At 35.7% G+C, this 24241-nt stretch overlaps 1 protein-coding gene and 1 long non-coding RNA gene across 7 annotated transcripts in view; one reads left to right on the top strand and one right to left on the bottom strand.

Annotated features, from left to right (window-relative positions):
- On the top strand, positions 1-24076 carry LOC120892999 (uncharacterized). The gene is made up of 3 exons (XR_005737894.2): positions 1-6388; positions 6754-6868; positions 22379-24076. It is a non-coding gene; the product is annotated as an uncharacterized LOC120892999 (long non-coding RNA).
- Spidr (scaffold protein involved in DNA repair) overlaps positions 1-24241 on the bottom strand; it is a 377942-nt gene that overhangs the window by 138788 nt on the left and 214913 nt on the right. The window lies entirely within an intron of this gene.

A 24241-nucleotide genomic window follows, 5' to 3' on the forward strand; every position in this document is an offset into this window, starting at 1 on the left:
GTGATACTTTGATATATGTATATATTGTGAAATGATGACAACAAGTGAATTAACATATTACCTAGAAGATTTTTGGTAGTTGGAATACTTGAAATCCATTCTCTTCACAAATTCCAAGTATACAACATACTAATATTAGATACCATGCTATACATTAGGTCTCCAGAATTTATTCATCTTAAAGTTGAAAGATTCTATCCCTTTAGCAATATCTCTCCATTTCCAAAGTTCCCCATCCCTGGAACCATCCTTCTCTATTAGATCTGGTTTGTTTCTGTATCTGGTTTATTTTCACTTACCATAATGTCTTTCAGGTTTATCCATGTTGTCTGAGATGGTAAGATTTCTTTCTTTTTAAAGGCTGAATAGGAAGACACACACATATACCCCCTCCACGTGTGTGTGTATGTGTGTGCATGTGCACACATGTGTATGTGTGTGTGTGTGTGTGTGTGTGTGTGTGTGTGTGTGTGTATATATCTCTCTATATATAATTTTCTTTCTTATTTTTCAGGCCAGGCATACCAATATTTAATGAAATATAAAAAAAGTCTATTTTGTTGAGAAATTCCTGGCGAGAACTGGCAATATGTACTTCACTGTATTGTAAAAAGACATTTAGTGACTTCTCACTAAATGCTGTATGGCTTCAGGCCCAAGACAGAAGATATGTAATGTAAACATTCAGACATTATAGGTTATCTGTTTCTAAATACAGACCTACTATGAAAAACCAAGCTAAGCCAAAAAACCTTTATATTTGATAAGCTTTTCCTAATAAGTCCCATAACTGATGAGGCATTGGATGCCTAGTTACAAACTGTTTAACAATTAAAATCACAAAAATGTCATTGACCAACTATGGATGGTTCACAGATGCTGGCAGTGGTGCTGTCTTGCTTATCAGCTGTTTTTGATGTTACCAGAAGTGTAGATGCAACCATGTTGCCTGTCTTTCTAACCATCCCAGGGCGTAATTCACTTGGTTAATAACATATTAATATTTGAAATTATTTACCTATAATACTGAGTAGGGAGTACTGCATACTTAAGAACACATGGATTTTTAGAGTCAATTATTTTTTTTTTCAATCTTAAAGATCCTCCAAATAACTATTCCTTTAATCTCATGATTATCTCCACCCACGTTACACATACAATGGAACCACTGACTTGACCATCAACATCACTGTTCCCTCTACAAGTGTCCTCTAACTGACGTGGTTTTTAATTGGGGGTGGGGAACAACGATGCTGCCATTCTCTTAATGCTTTGGATATGAACTCTTGACTAATGATTCTTCATTTTCCTCTGAGCCATGAAGATAACACAAGTGACTGACTCAGCATGAGTTGAGGCCTAGCTTTGCTGGTGTGTGATCTTCATGTGGAAAGCATTAGAAGTGATTTATAAAAGTAATAAAATAATTCCCTTTGTACACACTTAATAACAAATAGCTTTGTATATCACATTTTCTTTAACCATCCATCCACTGACATATTTAAGCTATTCTCACATATTGCCAATAATGCTGTAGTATATATAGGATGGTGCGTATCTATAATAGTTCTTTTTTCACATTTTGAGGCACCTGCATACTATTTTCCCATAATGGCTGTATCAATGTACATTCCCTTCAATGATGTGTAAGAATTCTCTTTTCTCTTATTGCCAGTACTTATTTTCTGGCTTTTGGTAAAAGTTATCATAACAGTTGGGAAGTGATATTATGTTGTGGTTTGATTTGCTTTTCCCTTGTGATTTGTGATGTTGAACACCTACTCGGATTATCCATCAGCTATTAGTGTATCTTATTTGCATCATTTCTGTTTTAGAAGTGAAGACTGATTGTTAAATTTTCATAGCAAATCAGTGAAGAGGCCAGAATTGAAATTCATTTCTCAGATGTATAACCTGGTAGTGTGATATCATGAAGTGGTAATGCTGATAAAGACAACTAGAAGAGCACCACCCCAGAGATAGTTTACTTCTTCTTCTCCAATCTGGATGCTTTTTATTTCCTTTTCTTGCCTAATTATCCTGGGTAGAAAATCCAATACAATATTCAATAGAACATTGTTCCTGATTTTGAAGGGAAAGCACATTGTCTTTTATTAATAATAAACATGTTAGATTTACAGTTTTTCTTTTTTGTGGGGTAGATGCACTTTATTGGGTAAAGGATGACTTCTTCTATTCCTAGTTTGTTGAATGTCTCCATCATGAAAAGATGCTAGATTTTTTCAGGGTTTTTTTTTTTTTAATCTATTGAGATGATCATGCTATCACTATTCTCAAACTGAACTTACTGGGAATACACATAATTCCTGGTAAAAACTGATTAGTTTAAATAGATATTTAAAACTATTCAAATTGAAGAAGAAACTTCTTTCAGCTGAAAGGACCAGTAAAAGATTAGCACCCCAATTAAGTTTGAGTTTTATTATATTTAGTAATAATAGTATCTGCAATGATAATAAAATAATTTAAAAAAGAGGTTTCTCAAGATAGAATTCACACATACCTTTCACCTATTTAAAGTATATAATTCAATAGTTTTGAGTATATTAAATTTTAAAATTATGGCAGAATATTTTAAGTTTACAAATCAGTGGCGCTAATCATATTCTCAATGTTGTGCAACTATTGCTACTATTTCCAAATTTTCTATCATCCCCAAAAGAAACTCCTGTTCTTACTGCCAATTCCTGTTGACTTCTAATCTACTGTCTCTATGAATTTGATTATTCTAGGCATTTCCTGTAAGTAGAAGCACACTAGATTTGTCTTTTTGTGTCTCATTTATTTCACTTAGCACAATGCTTCAAAATGCATTTATGAGGGTGAATATTATGCTCTTGTGGTGTGAGCATTCTGTAAATGCCTAGTAGCTCTAATTGCTCTATAGTATTATTTAAGCCCATTATATCCTTATAACTGTTCTGTCTAGTTCTAGTTTTTATTAAAAATGAAGTATTAAAGCCTCCAACTATTATTTTGTAACTGTCTATTTCTTATTTTAATTTTGTCACTTTTTGCTTTGAATATTTTTGGGCTTCTTTATTAGTTATATCTGTTTATACTTGTTATCTTTTCTTGCTCTATTGAATCTTTAATGCATATATAATGTCTTGGGGGACTGACGGATGGAGAGATGATAGACAATGGGTAAAGGGGTTTCAGGTGGAAAGGAGGAATAACTTACAAGGTTGTCCAGCACAGTAAGGTAACTTTAGTTGGCAATAATTAATTGAATATTTTACAATAGCTAGTGAAGAGGATTTTTAATGTTTCCAACACAAATAAATGATATATGTCTGAGGTGATAAATAAGCCAATTATCCTGATGTGGTCATTATACATTGTATACATATATTGAAACATCACCCTGTACCCCACAAATATATATAACTATTGTGCAAATAAAAATACATTGCCCTTTTTTTAAATCTCTTATAATCTTTTACTTTCAGTCTCTTTGTGGTCTCATGTATAAATATAATCTCTAATAGCTTATAAATGGATCTTCTTGTTTTTCTAAATTCAATTTTCCAATCTCTATTTTTTCATACCTTTATTTTATTTATTTATATGTGGTGCTGAGGATCATACCCAGTGTTTCACACATGTGAGGCAAGCGCTGTACCACTGCCCCAATCTCTATTTTTTAATAGTTGAGTTTCACACACTTACATTTGTCTAATTCTTATTGCTTTCCATCTAGTTATTGTGATTTAGTTCTTAAAAGAACTTATTCATGATACTTATCTATTGTTTTCTTTATGTATTATATGAATAGATTTGGATCTTCAAGTTTTTTTTTATATACATTTATATATATATTTTAATACTTTTTTATTTGGTTGATTTTTTATTGTGTGTGTATGTATATATATATATATATATTTTTTTTTGGGGGGGTACTAGCGATTGAACACAGGGAAACTTAACCATTGAGCCATATCCCCAGCTTTTTTCATCTTTCACTTTGAGACAGGGCCTCGATAAGTTGCTTAGGCTGGCTTTGAATTTGCAATCCTCTGCCTCAGCCTCCTGAATCACTGGGATTGCAAGCTTGCACCACCATTCCAGGCTACTGTATACTATTTTAATGCTCTTCTTTTCTTTTTCAATGTATTACAAAAAAAAAAAAAACCTTTTTTTTTTTCCTGGTTACCTTGGGATTACAATTAACATTGTAAAACATGTTAAACTTGTAACAAACCTGTTTGAATTATATCAATTCAGTTCTTGCACTATATAAATTTATAAATATATGTACTTGCATATTATATTCCATAGGAAAAAGAAAAATTACAAGTGATACCAAAAATACAATAACAATGGCTTTTTATTTATCTATGTAATTACTTTCACTGAAAAGTTTTTTCTCTTTCCTACCTTCCAGGTTTAAGTTGATGTTTAGGGTCCTTTCATTTTAGTCTGAAAGGTTCCCTTCAGTTTAGGGAAGGCCTACTGATAATGAATTCTCAACTCAGCTTTTGCTTATCTGAAATTTCATAATTTTTCTTTTATTCTTGAAAGATAACTTAAACCATTATACAATCTTGATTGACAGTTTCTTCTTTCATGACTTTAAATATGTCATCCCATTACCTCTGGTCCCCATGATTTTTTTTTTTAAGAGAGAGAGAGAGAGAGAGAGAGAGAGAGAGAGAGAGAGAGAGAGAGAGAGAGAGAGAGAGAGAGAGAGATTTTTAATATTTATAGTTATCGGCGGACACAACATCTTTGTTTGTATGTTGTGCTGAGGATCGAACCCGGGCCGCACGTATGCCAGGCGAGCACGCTACCGCTTGAGCCACAACCCCAGCCCCCAAGAATTAACTGTTTTGTTGTTGTTATAAAAGTAATAAATGACCATTATATAAAACCTGGAAAAATCAGAAGCAGAAAGGAGAAAACAATCATTAGGCAGAAAGCAGTGAACACTGGTGTGATCTTTCTACCTCTTTCTTTGAATATTGCACAGTTGTAATCACATTTCAAAAATAAATTTCAGCACCCCCCTCCTCAATGTTATTATGTAACTTTTTCTGTAGTACTGAGGATTGAGTATAGGGGCATTCTACCACCGAGCTACATACCTAGCCCTTTATTATTCTTATTATTTTTAATTTTGAGGCATTATTTTGCTACTTCCTAAGTAGCCTCAGTTGGCCTTGAACTTGTGATCCTCCTTCCTCAGCTTCCTGAGTCACTGGTATTACAAGTAAGTGCTGCCATAACTAGCTCATCAGACTTTCTTTATGTCATCATATGATAAATATAATGTATCAATTATTGTTAATAAGGTTTCTACACTAACCCACAGAAACCCTTATAAATACAACAGGCAGAAGGACAGCTACTGGGAGAGATGGCATGAAGGACCAATGGAAAGAGAGGGTTATTAAGAATCCTCTGGAGGGAACTGGAGTGAGGAACTCAAAGGAGAAGTAGGGAAGACGGAGGAAAAAGGGAAACAGAGACAGTAGTAGGGCAGGGGATGGAAGGAAAGCAACATGTGAGGGTCAAGAGAGTAGTAAGGGAAAGGGTGGGGTGAGGACTGTGGCCAGGCTGTTAAGGAACCAGGTCAGTAATGGCAAAGATGTGAAGGAAGCAAACAGTTATGCAAATTGGAAAAAGCCAATGGAAAAATTAGTTGATTAGAAGTTTACTACTGGGCAGCCAATCTCAGCAGAGAAGTGTAAACTAAAGATTGAATGCAATTAAAGGGGGTGAGAACAGAATGTAAACCCCTCACATGGAGAGAGGCTGCTTCTTCAAGTAGTTTAGCAAGGTGAGTCTGGAGGCACAGTTAACTGTGTAACCTGAGTCTGATTTCAACATATGCACTATGGAGCTATCATTAAAATAACAGCGAAGACTACTGAGTTACTTTTCCATGCCAGGCACATTGCTTAGGCATGTTGCTGCTTTAGCTCAATAAAGCATCATGGCTACCCTACAAAGTAGGTGCTATTATTATTATTATAAGCTTAAAATTGAAGAAACTGAGGTTGAAATATTAGTTTACTAAGATGATAAGCCCAGGAATGGAGAAGCTGGGTTTGAGCTAACACCTAGAAAGCGTATTCTTAGATCATAAAAAAACTGACTTGTTTTTTTGGTACAGCAAAGAGCCCCAAAGGGGCAATTCAAAGGGAAATGCTCATTTTTTTTGGAGGAAAATACTAATTCTTTTTCTCTTTTTTAGTCCTTGAGATGGAATGCAGAGAATCATGCAGTCATGCTTGAAAGTGCTCTACCACTGAATTACATGCTAGTTCTTTTTTATTTTGAGACGAGGTCTCACAAAGTTGCCTAGGGTAGCCTTGGACTTGTGATCTTCCTGCCTGAGCCTCCCAAGTAGCTAGGATTCCAGGTATGTATCACCACACTTGGCTGATATTAATTCTCGAAGTGGTAGAATGCAGGAGTCACTGCTGACTTAAGAATGGCTATGTCACCTTAAGATACAAAAAAAGGGAGGATGGGACAATAGTAGGAAAAAAAGGAAGTATTTTCTGATTTTGAAAGTCATGAATGGCTAATATAGATAACTCAGAAAAGTAAAAAGAAAAAAGTCATCATCAGGCAGATGGCCATAAAGAACATGTATTTCTCCTGTAACATGCAAAAGCGATTGCACTGGGCTTCATGGAATTTTGTACTTGAACAAACTCAGGAGATTTGGGCAAACTGTCAATAAAGTCCAAACTTCTTAGCAGAAACTAGAATGTTTTTCAGGGAACTGAATATCCTGAGGTAATGGCCAGATGTAAGAGGACAACTGAAATTTGGAGGAGAGGAAAAAAAGAGTGTGCTTGGTTGTTCGACTTCCAAAGAAACAAGGATGGAACTGGTAAGTGATTCCCTTTGGGTATCCAGAAAAGAGGTTGGGCCCAAGAATCTGAACAGCTAATGGAGAGAAATATTATGCATGAAGAGGGATAGTTGGAAAGGATAGTCAAGACTATAAAATATCCCATAAGGTGAAAGAACAGTAATTCCTATCAGAAGCTGGGCAAATGTCAAGCTGCACATTGACATTTGCACTCATAATCTAGGATAGTTAACATTAAGGAAAATTATGAAATGTTCTTTAGTTCTGTCAATAAGAACAACCATTTTTGAAAAGCTCATCTGCTGTTTCATCAGAATTGTCTGGTCAACATAAGCAAGGAAATTTTACCACCTTAAGAATATCTGTGTCTATTTTTCCCAAAGGTAACAAGCTTTTTGCATCAACCAGATAACATTATATAAATGTTATTCCTTATCAGCGGGTGTTTGTTCATAGGTTACTTAAAAGTAAGAATAACAATCAAAGTTCCTGCTTATAAAGTCAACCTGATCTGAAAGAGAAAATGGATTAAAGTCATGGAAGACACAAGACCATACCAAAAGGAATCTTTCACTCATGAGTTATTTTACTTCATTTTCATCAAAATAGGAAGCAAGGGAACAAGATCCCAGGAACACAGCACCATGTACTGCTATCCCTTCTTTTCATATTTAAACCTACTCCCAAAGTATTGGGGGCTCTTGGGTCAAGCCATACCTCAGTCTCTTGTCTACTCAACAATTAATACTGTATTTAAAAAAAAAAAAAACTGGAAAAGAAAGAAAAGACAGTTATCAGTACCATTTCTCTTTAGATAAATATATAATTATTTTTTACGCTATCATAGACATATTACAGAAAGGGAAGTGGGGCATTAGTGACCAGGTGACTGGTTCACAAGGACCCTGGAGCTGACAAAAGAGAATGGGCTTGCATTCTTCAATTTGGTCAAGTGGACTCTGCAAAGCTCTTACTTCCAATGGAATATACATATGCATGGTAGACAGTGACAGGGCACAATTGCTTTTAAAAAATATAATACACAGCTAAAACTAAAGTCAACACACTGGAATATACTTACAGGTAGTTAAATGCAACACTGCAACAAATTTGTTCAGTACTGAATTGCTATTATTCCCAAAACTGCAAAGTTACTTCCCCCACCTTTGCACACTCAAATTTCTTATCTTTTCCTTTTGTGATACACAGCTAATTGCTTAAAGGAATACTCCAAGAGGAACTAGTGACAAATTAGAAAAACAAACAAGAGCAAACACTCCTTAAAGACTAAAACAAACCACATCACCAGCAACTACAAAGGTTATTAAAAATCTAGATAACAGTCTTGCTGTACAAGATATATCACTGCATGTTTCACTGGCTTGCTACAGATAATTTGGAATTTAGACTTTTTCTTATGTTTAAAAAATGGTAAAGTTTACTATTTATTTAGAATTGGATTTGTAGAAGCAATCATCATGCACAAATTCTGAGTGTAACCTTAAGTTGCCCACTAACTACTGAAAGGCATTTAATCGTCACATTGAAGGATTTTCCTCATTGGGGAAAATAATTTTTATTCAACTGGAGTTACATTCAAGATATACTCTTCATTTTTTATATATTTTTTGCATCATAATTATAAATAATAGTGGGATTCACTGGTACATATTTGTACATGCATTCAATAGAACAATACAGTTAGTCAGTTTCATTGCCCTATACCTAGACTTTTCCCTTCCTCTAATTCTATTGGTGTTCCTTCTATTTTCATGAGATCTTTTCCCACATTTTCTTTTTTTTTCCTCTCTAGCTTCCACCCATGAGAAAAAACATATAACTCTTGACTTTCTGAGTTTGACTTATTTCACTTTAACATAATGCTCCTCAAATTGCACCCATTTTCCTACAAATGACATGATTTCATTCTTCTTTATGGTTCAATAAAACCCCATTGTATATGTAAGCCATGTTTTTATTTTTTAAATATTTTTTAAAATTTGTAGATGGACACAATATCTTTATTTATTTTTATGTGGTGCTGAGGATCGAACCCAGTGCCTCACACTTTCAAGGCAAGCGCTCTGTCACTGAGCTACAGCCCCAACCACATTTTCTTTTTGGTTTGGCTGTTGTGAATTGTGCTGCCATAAACATGAATATGCATATTGTTATAGTATGCTGACTTTAATTCTTTAAGATAAATAATGAGATATTATATAGCTGGGTCATATAGTGATTCTATTCCTTATATTTTGAGAAACCTCCATACTGATTTCCATAGTGGCTATACTAATTTATAATCCCACCCAAGTATATAAGGGTTCCTTTTCCTCACATCCTCTCTAGCACTTATTATCATTTGTATTCTTGATAGCTGCCATTCTAACTGATTGAAATCTCAGTGTAGATTTGATTTACATTTCCCTGACTGCTAAAGATATTAAACATTTTTTCATATATTTGTTGACCATTTGTATTTCTTCTCCTGAGAAGTCTCTGTTTAGTTCATTTGCCCATTTATTGACGGAGTTATCTGGATTTCCGGTGTTAAATGCTTCATATATTCTGGATATTAATCTTCTGTTTTAAGAATAGCTAGCAAAAGGCATACACCTGTAATCCCAGCAACTCAGGAGGTTGAGACAGGAGGATTAAGAGTGCAAAGCCAGCCTTGGCAAAAGAAAGGCACTAAGCAACTCAGTGAGACCCTGTCTCTAAATAAAAACACAAAATAGGGCTGGGGATGTGGCTTAGTAAAGTGCCCCTGAGTTCAATTCCCAGTATCCCACCGGCCCACCAAAAAGGAGCTAGCAAAGATTTTCTCTTATTCTGTAGGTTCTCTCTTCATGCTTTTATTTCCTTTGTTGTACAAAGGCTTTTTAATTGGATGCCATTCATTTATTAATTCTTGTGATCATTTCCTGGGCTTTTTTTGCATCCTACTGAGGGAGTTGTTTCCTGCCTATATGTTGGGGTGTTTTCTTCTAGCAGTTGTAAACTTTCTGGTCTAATTCCCAGGTCTTTGATCCATTTTAAGTGAACTATCATGCAGGGTGAGAGATAGGGAACTAGTTTCATTCTTCTATACATAGATTATCTGGTTTTCCCAGCATCATTTGTTTAAAAGGCTCTTTTCTCCAACTTAAGGACACAGTCTTTATGTGTATAAAAATTTGTATCAGGGCTGGATTGTGGCTCAGTGGTAGAGTACTCGCCTACGTGTGAGGCCTTGGGTTTGATCCTCAGCACCACATAAAAAAGTAAATAAAATAAAGGTATTGTGTCCAACTACAACTTAAAAAAACTTAAAAAAAATTGTATCAAAGTTAAAGATTTCTGCTTTAAAGAATATTGGAATTGCAATATAAAAATGCACCCAGCATAGCTCTTTTCAACATTAGCATCAAAGTACAGAGTGACTTCTTTAAATCATTTAAGGAACTGGCAAGTTTTTTTGCATATCTCCAAAGACACCAAAGGCATATCAGTTTGGAAATGAGATGAATCTACCTATACAAGCTGAGCCACATCATGGATACTGGGTTCTGTCTTTACAATTTAATTCAGTAACAATGATGCAGCTTAGCATGCTTTTAGAAATGAGAAATATATACAGCAAACATTACATAATAAGTTCCTGGATTTATGTCCGATTTAGGAAATAACTAAGCATGCACAGATTAGAACTGCCATCACAGTTCATGATCTCCCAGAACTTTGTCAACTAGTTTAAGTTTTTGTACCCTGGATTCAGAGAATATTTTTGCTCGTGGTAATTTGTTCTAGGAAGCTGTGATTTTCTGTATCTGCCTGTTAATTCAATTTTGGGGGCAGTGGTTTGTCCTCTGACCTCAATTCTCTGATGGAGCTAGGAAGTATTTATTCTTAATATGCTCAGCTTTTTTTCTTGTTGGGAAGAGAGGAGTGATGACTTCCAAGCTCCGTAAATGCCAGATTCCTAACTAGAAATCTGAATTCCTATTCTTGATTGCTTCATTTTGACTTCTTCCATGGTTAGCTTCAGAAATATTTTTAATCCGTTTCTTCAATTTTATATATTTAGTTCCTCTGTGTACCAGGCAGTTAAACGTACCATTTTCATAAAACACACAAGAACAAATTTGATTTTTTCCTTTGTGTTCATTGTCTGCCACTTTATGTTATTAGTGTAGTTTTAAAGGATTCTAGTCAAAAAAGGGAAAAAAAGACTTCCTGTGACTAAAATCCATGTCTTAAATTTTTTGATTTTATTCTTAGCCTTTAGCAGAGTAATAGCAAGGGAGCAGGACTCAACTTCTTGTTAATAGTAAACTCAAAATTTACTGATATTTATTAAATATCCATATTTATTTAAATTATATAAAACCAAATCTGAAGAAAAAGTAATGTGGCTCTAATCCAATAGGACAAACCAGAATTAAATAACTGCATGAGATCAGCAATAGATGCATATGCTGCGATGTCATCCAGTCCCATGGGTGACCCCAAGTCTCATGCAACATTTCAACATTTGTTATTTCAGTATTATATGGCACTACTTCAGTGGGAGGAAGTAGATCCTAGGAACAGCTCAGAACTGACCATTCCTCCTTTCTGTCCCTCTCCCAAATTCAGAGGCTCTAAGTTAGTTCCAGGGAATGACTCCCAGTGAATTGCTCCTAATGGCACGAAGACTGATGACATTGTTTGCTTCTAGAACCATTCACATTTAGTGAAATCACATTTCTTCAAATCCACACTCTTGTCAAGTTCTGCCAGATATCTTAATAGAGTCGCTGGAGTTACACTATAGGCTTCATCATATTTTCTTTTTCTTTTTTTTTTTTTAAGAGAGAGAATTTTTTAATATTTATTATTTAGTTATCGGCGGGTACAGCATCTTTGTTTGCATGTGGTGCTGAGGATCGAACCCGGGCCGCACGCATGCCAGGCGAGTGCGCTACCGCTTGAGCCGCATCTCCAGCTCGCTTCATCATATTTTCTATGACTCTAGGGAGAATGGGTGAGCCCCCAGATCTTCCCCATATATCCAGTGAACTGTGTCCATGATGTGGTGTTCCCTTCAGGGTAACTCAGTGTGCAGTCAGGTCTACCAGTCAGTAGTATCACTCACGTCCCTCCCTGTGACCTGTTTTTACAGTTCTTTCTTCATACACAACACTTTGGAGAGAGGGAAGAACAGAAAATCTTATATATTTTCATCTATGTTAGTTAATAAAACAGAAGTAGGTTATTCAGTTGATGAAGGCAAGGCTAGAATATACAAGAGAGCTTGTCTTGTCTTCTTTTTTTTCCCTCAGACTGTCTCTTATTCTGGTAAATGGAATATCAGGATTCTCCACAGTTATGTGATGACATGGCAGCCAGCAGCTGCCCTCTGGCACAGTATGTAAATGAACCCAATCACCCCTTGGGTTTTCCCCTCTCATTTCCCTCTTTATGGAGAACACAGAATCATAGGGAGTAACTAGCTTAAGTTTGCTCTGTACTTCAACAGTAGGCAGGAAGCCAAACTGCAAATACAATGACTGGATTCAGTTTTACAAGCAAACACTGGAACTGAGTTCACCCTAGTCCGGGAAGAATGCCTCCGATCAGAACTAGCAGGAAATCCAATTCAAAACAGGGTGTGTCATCCACAATTCACAGTGTGGCCTTTATTTACACTTTTCATGAAGTTCTTTGGAAATTAAACTTTCCTTTTGAAAAGGTCCCCACAAAAGACTAAATTTTGCTCAAGTGATATTAGAATTACTTTTGCAGGAAATGTGTGAATTCCTATAAGCAGCTCTCTTTGTAGAGATTGTTGTTAGCTCTGCTCTTTCTTCTTTGGTTACTGATTGTTAAGGTCTTAGAAGGTAGCAATAATTACTTCTCCCACTTCATTTCCCTTCCAACCTCTGACATCATGTGCTTTCAACTCCCCCTCTTGCCTCTGGGTCATTTGAATAATTAGTGTGAAAATGCTTTGATATCCTGAGAGAATTAGGACACACATACTTTGGCCTAAGCACCTCTTGAACTGTGCTAGGAGGTTTCCATGACTGTTGTGCCTCTAGCTGGCCAAACTGTCACATGGCCTTGAGGAAGAACATAAACAACAAACACTGAGGGCCCAAAGGCATATAGTTCCACAGGTCTAGTCAGGAGAGGTCAGGACCTTCACCTGCCATCTGTGGCTGGCATTACCAAAATGGTGCTATGATCACAAAAATGCAGAGGGATTATGGTCAGGCCCATGAAACATTGAGACAAATGCCAGTTAGAAACATCTTAATCTCAATATATATGAGGGGAGAGTATAGAAAAAATGATGAAGTACAGGCTTCCTAAACTGAAAGGTTTACATTATGACAAAAGGAAGAATATTTCTAATCTACACAATATTAATATGAATTTATAATACTTAACATTATCTAGCTTTAGGTATAGAATTGCCAGATTTACCAAATAAAATACAAGATTCCCAGTTAAATGTAAATTCAGAATAAACAATGTATGATTTTTGTAGTATATGCCTCATAGTTTATCTGAAATTCATATTTACCTGGTAATATGATTCAGGTATCAATTCAAATAAATTCATTCCTAAAATAACTTTTGGTTCTGGGAGTTTGAAATTGTGAATTGAACGAATACCATGCACCTGTGCCTGACACTTCAGGATATTCAGCTTCACAATGTCCATTAATGGGGCCTGTGGATAATGCTGCCTTATTTTCTCCCAATACAAGAAAAGAGAGGGGCTCTTCACAACCAGTGCTCAAAAACTAAAATTTTATCACCAGAGAAACTAGGTTTTATATAATGGTACATATCACATTTCTGTTTTTTCTAGCAATTTTTGTGAAGACTGAGGCCTGATCATGCTGATTTAGTATTAAAAGAAAAATCTGAGAGGCACCCATAGGCTGCATAACACTATGTAACAAAGAGAAGAGTGGAGACTGTGGATACAACAAGACTTGGTGATCTATACCACCAAACAGTATGGACACAGACTAACACTGAAGATAGTGAGGGAAAAAAGATGGTTACTGCATCAGTTAACCTGTAGACAACTTGTCCCCAGCTGGACTGTGGGATTTGTAAAATGCTCAAGTTTTAAGTTATAGCTTTTTATCCTCTGGAGTCAGTTGCCCTTTCTCTCCAAAGCACACACAGTCTTCAAACCTCCCTGAACACGTAAAAATATCTTTCTCTCAAGCTGGGTCCACACTGGTCCATATTTAGCCACAGGACTGACCTTTGTGAGTCAATTCCCACTAGAGACTAGCTCTGTGCTATGCCTCAGTCTTCTCAATTTGGATAGAGTCAAAACTCCATGGGTTTTAGGTAAAAACACACAAGAGCAGTATTAAAGTTCAAATTCCACACACACACACAAAAATCTTGCTTAAAGATTTAAGTCTTTATTTAAAAATGTTGCTTGCAAAACAATGCAGCAGAAATATCATCAGATATTTTAGATATCACAAATAATGCATAATAAAGAGATTTCTCAGAAAGAGACTATACCACCTGAAGGGGGGGAAAAATCTGTCCAAAACTAGGAGCACTCAATTAAATAAAACACTTTTTAGGATTAAATAATGATTAAAAATAAGAAGATAGTTTTTAAAACCACATCTAAAAAAATTCAGCTAAATGAGCAAAGCTACAGAATATTGAGCATACAAAACAGAAATATTTTGTGATTTTTTTTTAATATGAATGCATTTGTACTGCAACCAACCTCTGCTGCAGGGAAGTTAGGGATTCATAGTCTAGAGTCACTTGGATAGCTAGGACATGAAAACTTCTTCTTTCCCTTTAGTTCACAGGCCCTTTGCATTTCTAGGCTGACTCTGACCAAGCCTTCAGCAGTCCTTCCTGCTGCTGACAACTAAATGGAGAAAATAAATAAAACTTAAGTTATTTTCTCCCCAAATTTGGGGATAGGAAATATGTAAGGAAAAACACTTGTGGGCAAATACAGTCACATATTACAGATGCTGCAGAAACCAGAGAATCAAAGCACATGCTCCATGGAAAAGCTAGTGGGAACAGGATGAACCTTTGCACCTACAATTCTTTTTCTTTTGCCCATGCCTTCCTACAAACTAGAAACATCCTTCATTAACCTAAAATGCTTCCCTATCTTGCTGATTAGATTTCCATCTACAAAAACTAACTGGAATGCTTCTCAAGGCAAAATGGATCTCCTCTATTAGAACAGACAACCACTACAACATCTAGGTATTGTTTTTGGTATCCTTCTCATAGGTTCTGTGTTTTCTTCATTTAGAGACACACATGGTCCCTAATATCCAAGACAGAGATTTCTGGTTTTAATTATTTGTGCTTAAGAAAAGAATGAATGTGAAACATGGTTATTGCCAGTTTATTAGTCAAAGCCCCTCCAATTAAATCTCTATGATAAAACTAACATTATCCTCAAATTTTCCTTGGAGAAAGCCCCTTAGAAAGAGATCATGCTTCCAAGACAGAAATGGATTCTATCCAGTCTGCTTCAGCTCTGACATTTCACACTTAGGAAGCTCCCCATTGTCGCGTGACTCGGATCCAATATTCATTCTTAAAATGCTACACATGTATCTTCCTTACTTTACTTCTGAGTGAGGCCATGTATATACTTATATAGAAGCTATATAGTGTAGTAAGACATTTTGGCAATTTTTTAATTTATTTTTTCCCCTGAGGAAAAGTAACTAATTATTTATTTAGTTTTGCTCACCTACATTCCATTAATATTAAAAGCAGAATTAGTTGTAACTGTCTTGGGAAAATTCTTTGAGCCCCATCCAGTTTGTTCAAATTTTCACAGGGTCATCAACAACTCAAGAAAACTTGGTATTCCTAGTTTACAGTATGCTAAACACTACAGCAAGTCTAAGACAAAAATGGCCTTTCTTCTGAAGTCATGTCCAGTGTCATATAACTCTGTGATCATAAAACTCGGTGTTGTATAACTCAGTGTGAACTGATGGGAAATTTAGGAAACCATCTGCAAATTTACAATAATGCCTCCTTTACATGTATGTTAAGAATGAAAAGAAATAGCCCTAAACCAGCCATTAGAGAACATAGTTATAGAGGTTATTCAAACAATTTAAAATAGAACTCCTATGTGATCTAGCAATGCTGCCACTGGATTTAAACCCAAATAATGTGAAAACAGTTTGTCAAAGAGATATCTGTACTCTCCTGTTCACTGCAGTATTTGATTCATAGTTGCCAAGAAATGCAAAGTACCTAAGTGTCCATCACATAATGAATAGAAACCAGGAATGGAGGTGCATGTCTGCAGTCCCAAAATCTTGGGAAGCTGAAGCAGGACGATCACAAGTTCAAAGCCAGCCTCAGCAACTTAGAGAGATCCTGTCTCAAAATAAAAAATAAAAAGGGCTGGAGATGTGGCTCAGTCGTTAAGTGCCCTTGGATTCAACTGGAAGGAAGGAAGGAAGGAAGGAAGGAAGGAAGGAAGGAAGGAAGGAAGGAAGGAAGGGAGGAAGGGAGGGAGGAAGGGAGGGAGAGAGGGAAGAAAGGAAGGGTGGAAGGAAGGAAGGAAAATGAATGGATTAAAGAAAATGTGGTATAGACACATGATAGAATACTATTCAGCCATAAAAAGAATGAAATCCAAACATTTGCAGCAATATAGATAGAATTAGAGAGTATTAGATTAAGTGAAGTAAGCCAGGCACATAAAGATAAGTACTGCATGACTCATTCATGGCATCTAAAAGTTAATCTCATAGATGTTGAGAGTAGAATGGTGGTTACCAGGGACCGAGGAGAGTGGGGGCAGGGAGGAATGGAAAAGGATGATCCATGGATACTAAGTTATACATAGGAACAAGAAGTTCTGATGTATTACATTATACAGTATGGTGACTATAGATAAAAAATAAGGTTCTGTGTATTTCAGAAAGTTAGAAGAAAGGGTTTTGAAAGTCCTCACCATGAAGAAATGATGAATGTTTGAGGAGATAAGTATATTTAACTTGATTTAAACATGAACATCTATAGTGTATACACGTATGGAACATTACATGGTATCCCATTAAAATGTACAATTTTAGTGTTTTTTATGTATCAGTTAAAAAATAAAAATTAAATAATTAAAAAAGAAATAGCCCCCACAAAGCATTAAATATGTATAGCTTCTTTTTTAAAGAAGTAAGACAGGAATTTTCATGCCAATCTAACACATTGTATTGGGCTGCCAAAGGTCAGATTGGGTAGGGTGGGAAATGGCTAAGGGACTGAGAGGGAAAATTCAAGATTTTTAAGCTAAATGTTAAAAAGAACAAACAAAATAGTCTTTAGTCAGGTTTCTTGGAGTTTTCCTGATACAAGCATAAAATGCAACAATTCAAGTTTTGTTTAACTTATATCAAGGAAACATTCAGAATGTATACCAATTTCAGTAAGAAGCAAAATGATGAACAGAACAGGTTCCTGCCATCTGTAGGGCTTACAAATGCCAAATTATTAATGAGTCAGGGGATCATTACAAGCTAGTTGATCAATATATGAATGTGAATAATACTTATTAAAATATATCTCCCCACATTAAAAGAGGCATATTGCTAAAATTCCTTTTTAGATTTTTTCAGAAAATTGAGAAACAAAAATAACTAACCATGAACCAAGTAATAGATACTCCCTATTCAAAGTTCTTGCAACAAGAGTATTTTATTTATAGTAAGTTCAGATTATAAAATCCTTAGTAGCTAACCCTCCTTTTTCCCATATGACTCGGGATAAATTTGTGTTATATTTATTGGTGCAAAAATCTGATATAATGGCAAGAGGTAGTATTTTAAAATTTGTTAGATTCTGTGCTTATGGACTAATTCAGTTATTTTTGATGTGCCTTGTTTATAATTTTTTTTAAAGATCATGTACCCAATCAAGCTGACTTACTTGTAAGTTATTCATACACATAAGATGCCAGAGTACTAAATTAGGGTGAGGCTTATTACAATTGTGAATGCAAATGCATATTTGTAATCTTGCATATTTTGTCAGTTTCCTTTCAGAATGATAAAAGTATCCTCCTGCCCAAACTTTGCTATATAGCTTATAAGAATATATAGCTAGGTCAGAGAACAGCCAATTCTGTCATATTCTTCTTCTTTTTAAAAAAAAAATTTTTTTTTTTAGTTGTAGATGGACACAATACTTTTATTTGTTTATTTTTATGTGGTGCTGGGGATTGAACCTAGCCTCACGCATGCTAGGCAAGCGCTCTACCATTGACCCCCTTTCGTATTCTTGATCATGCATTTCCAATTACTAAAATAATTCCAACCTATAGTTCTTTGATGGAATCTTAAGGCTTAGATGTCAAAGGTTTTATGAATTATTCACATCTCTTCACCTTTCTAACACAGACTTTAAAAATAACATAAGATGTGATAATAAAATGCACTACCATCTCAGTTTCAGTGAGTGACTGTCATTGACTGTATGTTTCCTACCACATCAGGCACAGTATCTGAATACACAATGAAACCATCAGAACATCTTGTCTGAATAGAGAGAAAAATATCATAAAACATGAAAAATATTTGTTCAAAAAAGGAAATGCTAAACATTTGTACTCTGTTACCAAAGATAATTTGGAGATGTCTAAGAAAAAAATGATTACTAACAAGAGAATGTCCAGTCAACCAGATGGAACATTAGGTTCTATAGTTGAATTGCTATTATAAGTTTCTGATCTAGCAAGGAGAATGCTAAAAGAACTTCATCTGAACTTGTAGTAGGCCTGCATGTCCAGCTTGGATAAAACTGGAACTAACAAAGCTGCTGGCTACCTGTCAGACCCAAGTACCCGTGAAGCGCTACTGATAACTTTTTCATGTAGAGTTTATCTCTGAATATTCATTGAATGGTCTAAAATTATTTTAAAATATTTTTAATTCCTTAAAAGAACAAAGTAAAAGCTCACACTATAGAAAATTTAGCTAAAAAGAGAAGAATGAAAAAGAATAGCTATCAACATAAGTAACAGAACATACAGGGAAGAAACAAGATTGTATGACGCATAAGAATATATTTTATGATAAAGAAAACATTTAAGAAAAGCATACTGCCCTCTGCGCCCTGAGAGCAGCCCCTACAGGGGTCTGTGGTCATGGATATACACATTCCAGTAAGCAACGGGTATGTGTGGGAAAGGGAGGGCTAGTATCAAAGTAGAGAAATACTGATGAGGAACTCTGCATTTTGTTGCTGATTTTCATTTTGTAGGTAACAGTGACAAAATTTTTTACTGGGGTATTTCAGAATTTAAAAGTATGTCATGACTGGATATGGTGGTGCATGCTTGTAATCTCAAGGATTTGGGAGGCTGAGGTAGGAGGATCACAGGTTTGAGGCCAGTCTTAACAACTTATGTGAGGTCCTAGACAAATTAGCAAGACCCTGTCTCAAAATGCCCCTGGGTGTGCAATCTTCTCTTGAAAAAAAAAAAAAGTGTATCATGTGTGCAACATCAGGATTTATTAAATGAAATACCACTTCATGTTGATGTATTACAATAACAATTATTAAAAACATGAAAAATAACAAGTGTTTGTGAGAATTTAGAGAAACTTAAACTCTCTTACATTGCTGGTGGAAATGTAAGCTGTAACTACGCTGCTGGGGGTATAGTTCAGTAGGAGAGCACTTGCCTACCATATACAAGTCCATGGGTTTGATACCCAGCAAAGCAGATGTTTTTTTGTGTGTGTATGTGGTGAGGAGGTAAAGATACAGCTTCTATGAAAAACAATATGGTTGTTCTTTAAGAAGTTCAACAGAATCACCATTTAATCTAGCAATTCCACTCCCATATATACATACATACATATAACTGAAAGCCGGGACTAAATAGCTACTTGTACACCTATGTACATAGCAACATTATTTATAATAGCCAGAGTTGGAAATAAATCAAATGCTAATCTAATTTTTCACCTTTTAGCAGAGGAAACTGTTAGATATAAAAGTTAAGTGACCGGCTTATTGTCAAGGGGCAAATGAGAATTGAAGTTTACAGCTACTGGTTGTCAAACATGCAGGTTAAGCTTCTATAACACTGTTTGCTACCCCTCTCCCCATGGGGCCTCTGTTCAAATAACATGTGCTCTTCTTTTTACCAATATTTTAAGAAACAATTTTTAAAAGAGTGTTCTATGATTCTGTGATTCCTTGTGGTTAACACATAACCATTAAAGTTTTTCAGCAGTCTATGAGAAAGATAGACCTCAGAAATAGAAGGATATGATGACTTCTTTGAAAGTAGTCATCACTGCCAGTGAAACTGGCATGCTGTTTTGGGTGTCTCAAAGCATGATATGAATATAATTTACAGTATGCTGTTTATATTTCCAATTTTTCCTTTTAAGAAGTTTATATCTGTCACATATGTTTTCCTTATCTCACTCACTAGATTGTGTTTTTATTTTGTGTCTCTGAAACTACTTTCAGTTGGCAGCTTAGAATCACATCAAAAGAAACCAGTCCCCCAGACTTCAGCATAGATTTGAGCACACCCTCCTTAAATTTTGATTCAAGCAACCCTATGTGTATTTTTGTACTCACATCCCTCCCTGCCAACAGTGAACAAGAAGCACATCATCCCTTTCTTTGCATCCTCAGCACTGGTACAAAAAATTATTTAGTAGTGTTTGTGGAGCTGATGAATATGTTGAATGACAAAGAAATCTTAATCAGTAGTTAGGTTCAGATAATTGAACAAATAAATATAAAACATACAGGACAGAGCCAGGCAACAAATCTCTGTTCCACCCCGCTCAATTCTGGCCAGCTAATATATAAAGTTTTTAGTAAACTGTTATTCAATTCAGCGACTTCTTTTTTTAATTCTTTTTTAAATATTTATTTTTTAGTTGGACACAATATCTTTATTTATTTTTATGTGGTGTTGCTGATCGAACCCAGGGCCTCGCTCATGCTAGGCAAGTGCTCTACTGCTGAGCCACAACCCCAGCCCAGAGACTTGTAATAATAAACATAAAAGTTGCAATACCAGGAGTTTTTTCTGGACCAACCCCCTACATGTAAGGGTTAATGTGACTGACATATTCTAGATCCCACTGTTAGTCAATACTGTAGCCTAAAGAGCCATGTGGTTCACCTGTGGGGCAAGTGGCAAAAGACAACAGTTGGTGACTACAGAAAAAAAACTAGAAAAATTCACATAGACACACACCTAACCTAAGAACTTTTAGTCATGTTAAAGGTATTAGCAAGGATCCCATCCCCAAGCAACAGTCACTCCTTCCTCTAAAAAGAAAAAAGAACATTATATTCACATATTTTGCTTGCTTCAGCCAAGAGCTCAAAAAACCCCCTCAATCCCTACTTTTGTTGGATTAGTCCGCTGTATACTATGAGTCAGCACTTCTCCACATTTCTGGAAATTCCTTACCAGCAACATGATCTAAAACAGGAAGCCAGCTTTCCATTTTAATGTATAACAGGAAGTATTCAAATAGATTTCACCTAAACTGGAGAACTCTTGTTAGTATAACTGCTGTTATATCAAAACAAATGAGAAGCTAATGAAAGGCACTGATTTTAAAGATTATTTTATTTTAAAATGTAGATACACAATCAGGATTAGCTAAATCAGTATAATGAATTTGAACAAAGGTACATCACTGGGTAGGAGAAAAATACAAGTTTACCTTTCCATTTATCTGTTGCACACATTATATAGCTCTAGCACCTTTAGATATGTTTGTTATATTAAGAATTTGGTAAGTTTTGTTTTGAATATCTGGTTTGAACAGTAATATAATGGGAAGTAATAACATTGGAAATGTAAATATTTGAGGAAAAAACAGTAACAAATGCTAAAATAGAACTTGCCTCTTTACAAAGAATGGCTTTAATTTATTTGAATAGCACAAAATACTATTCCCCCACCCCCAGGTACTAGGGATTAAATGCAAGACCTCTAATACTGAGCTACATCCATAGATAGCCCTTTGTAATTTTATTTTAAAATTATTTATTTGTTTTTGAGATAGGGTCTTGCTAAGTTGCCAAGGCTGGCATCCAACTTGCTATCTCCTGCCTTAGCATCTGAGTAGCTGTCATGGGCATGTACCACAGTAACTGGCAAAAAATACCCTAATGGATCACAGAGATTTTTTGCTCCAGAAGTTGACTTTTCAGAAGTTTAACAAACCTTAAAACAGTCTCTAGATTAACTATAGTGTCACTCATCAGGTTTCCTGCTTTTATATTTAGAAAGCTGCTTTCACAGTTAAAATTTCCCTAATTCTTAAAGAGAGTTTCAAGATTTAAGTTTAGTGAAAAGCCAAACAGCTCAGCTATTACAGTCATTAATAAATGTATTTAGCGTTTGTGCAGCATCAAAATGTAAGACATCTGGTTCTAATTTCAATTTTGGCTGAGAATAAAAGTACCTCCCCCACAATACTTTGATTATAAACTGTTCTTTTCCTCCTCTCTTTTTTTTTTCTTCTTTGGAAGCTGTTGTCCTTCATTCTTGCTGGAAGCCACCTGACCACTGCCAGGAAGAGGAATGCAAAACATTCCCAGGAGCGGCCCTGACGTCAGGGCCACATTCCACCTCTCCACAGTCAGGGCTGTCGGGAAGCTCTGGCCTCCAGCAAAACCCCTAGAAGAGATAGCAGCTGGGGCCTGCACTAAATCATACTAAGAACTCCTTCATATTGTACTTTAAAAATGGACAGTATCTTGTGAATGTAGTGGGAAAGTGGTGGGTGAAGGGATAGAGGGAAGACAAGAGAGAAAGCCAGAGAGGGAGAAAGAATAGGAACAAAAAGAGCTGGCTTTCTAAGGGACATTACTGTTAGTCTTCACAACTATTTTTTGTTTGTTTATTTTTGTGAGGGGAAAAAAGGGAAAAATAAGTAAGTAGCCATCTTCAGATGTCCATTTATCTTAGGCATCAGAGTGTAGACTGATTGAGAAGAACAACAGAAGAGTTTGGGCTTCAATCACCAGGCCTTCCTCTAGTAAACCACCTAGAAGCCCTGTCTCCAAACCCTTTAGAAACACTAAGAAAGCAGTTGGTTCATTTTTAATAATGAGACATACTGAACATAAGAAAACTGCACATATGGTTGGCATATAACATTTTGTCAAGATTGTGATTTATACTTCTTAGATTAATAATGAAACTATTAAAAATCTTGTTTAACTATATCACAAGGTTATAAGATATTAAAGTACTCAGATGTTATTTGACTTCTCTGTTTGGTGAGTGTTGTAACATGTTACTAGGTAAAGATATCAAGAGTATATAACTGGAAATTCATCACAGTTGTCAAAATATGCACCTGTAAATGGCATTCTCCTAGGCCCTAAAACAAGGTAACCGAGTTTCTACCTTCTGCGTAGAACAAATATCAAAAGACCTAGATGCCAAATCATCTAGGTCTTTTGACTTAGGGATATTATAATGTCTCCTGCATACCCACCTCCTAGCTGTACGCTGGGTGGTGGTCACAGACAGGAAGGTCAGCATTGCAGATGCTGCCTCAGGGCTTCCTGACTTTCATGAGGGTCAGGAACAGTTGAGGCTACAGAGTAAGTATCTGGAGGCAAATAATGCATGATGAACATAATAAGCAAGAGGACCAAAGTAATGATTTAAGTTATAGGGATATTTGGTGATAGACAGTTAATGAGGGGGTTCCTAGAAGCAGAATAGCTGAGAAGCGTGGGAAACTCTGGTCTGAGCTGTCAGTCAAGTGACAGAGGCCTGATGTGATCCAGCATGACTGTACCAACAGTCCCCCTTCTTGGCCTAGCTGAGTCAGTTGGTGGTCTACAGACTCTAACTAAAGGAGAGAGGTTGAGTCCTTTAAGGAAAGAGTATTCAATAATCTCACTAAGTAACTTAAAATTGTCATTCTGTCCTTTCCAAATGGATATACAGATACTTTTGAGGAGAAATGGAAATAACCAAAGCTCTCAGGATTTATTGGATGTTGTACCTAATAGACAGAATTTCCACATTTGTGCCTGGACTCATGTACAGTAGTCCTCCCTTAACTGTGGGGATATATTTCAAAACTTCTAGTATTGAACCCTATCTGGCTTTTCCTATATTTAAATAACCATGAGAAAGTTTAATTTATAAATTAGGCACAGTAAGAGATTAATAATAATGACTAATAAAAGTTTATGCTGAAATAAAAATTATGTGAATGTGATTTCTCTCTTTCTCTCAGTATCTTATTGTATTATAGATCTCAGCAACCTCAATTTTTGGTTTTCTTTTAATAAATCAAGAATTTTCATCATAGCTTCTCTTTTTACATCCAAATTGACAGCACTACAACTCTGGCACTTTTAGACCATTAC

The sequence above is a fragment of the Ictidomys tridecemlineatus genome, chromosome 7 (assembly GCF_052094955.1).
Source record: "Ictidomys tridecemlineatus isolate mIctTri1 chromosome 7, mIctTri1.hap1, whole genome shotgun sequence".
Taxonomy (NCBI): domain Eukaryota; kingdom Metazoa; phylum Chordata; class Mammalia; order Rodentia; family Sciuridae; genus Ictidomys; species Ictidomys tridecemlineatus.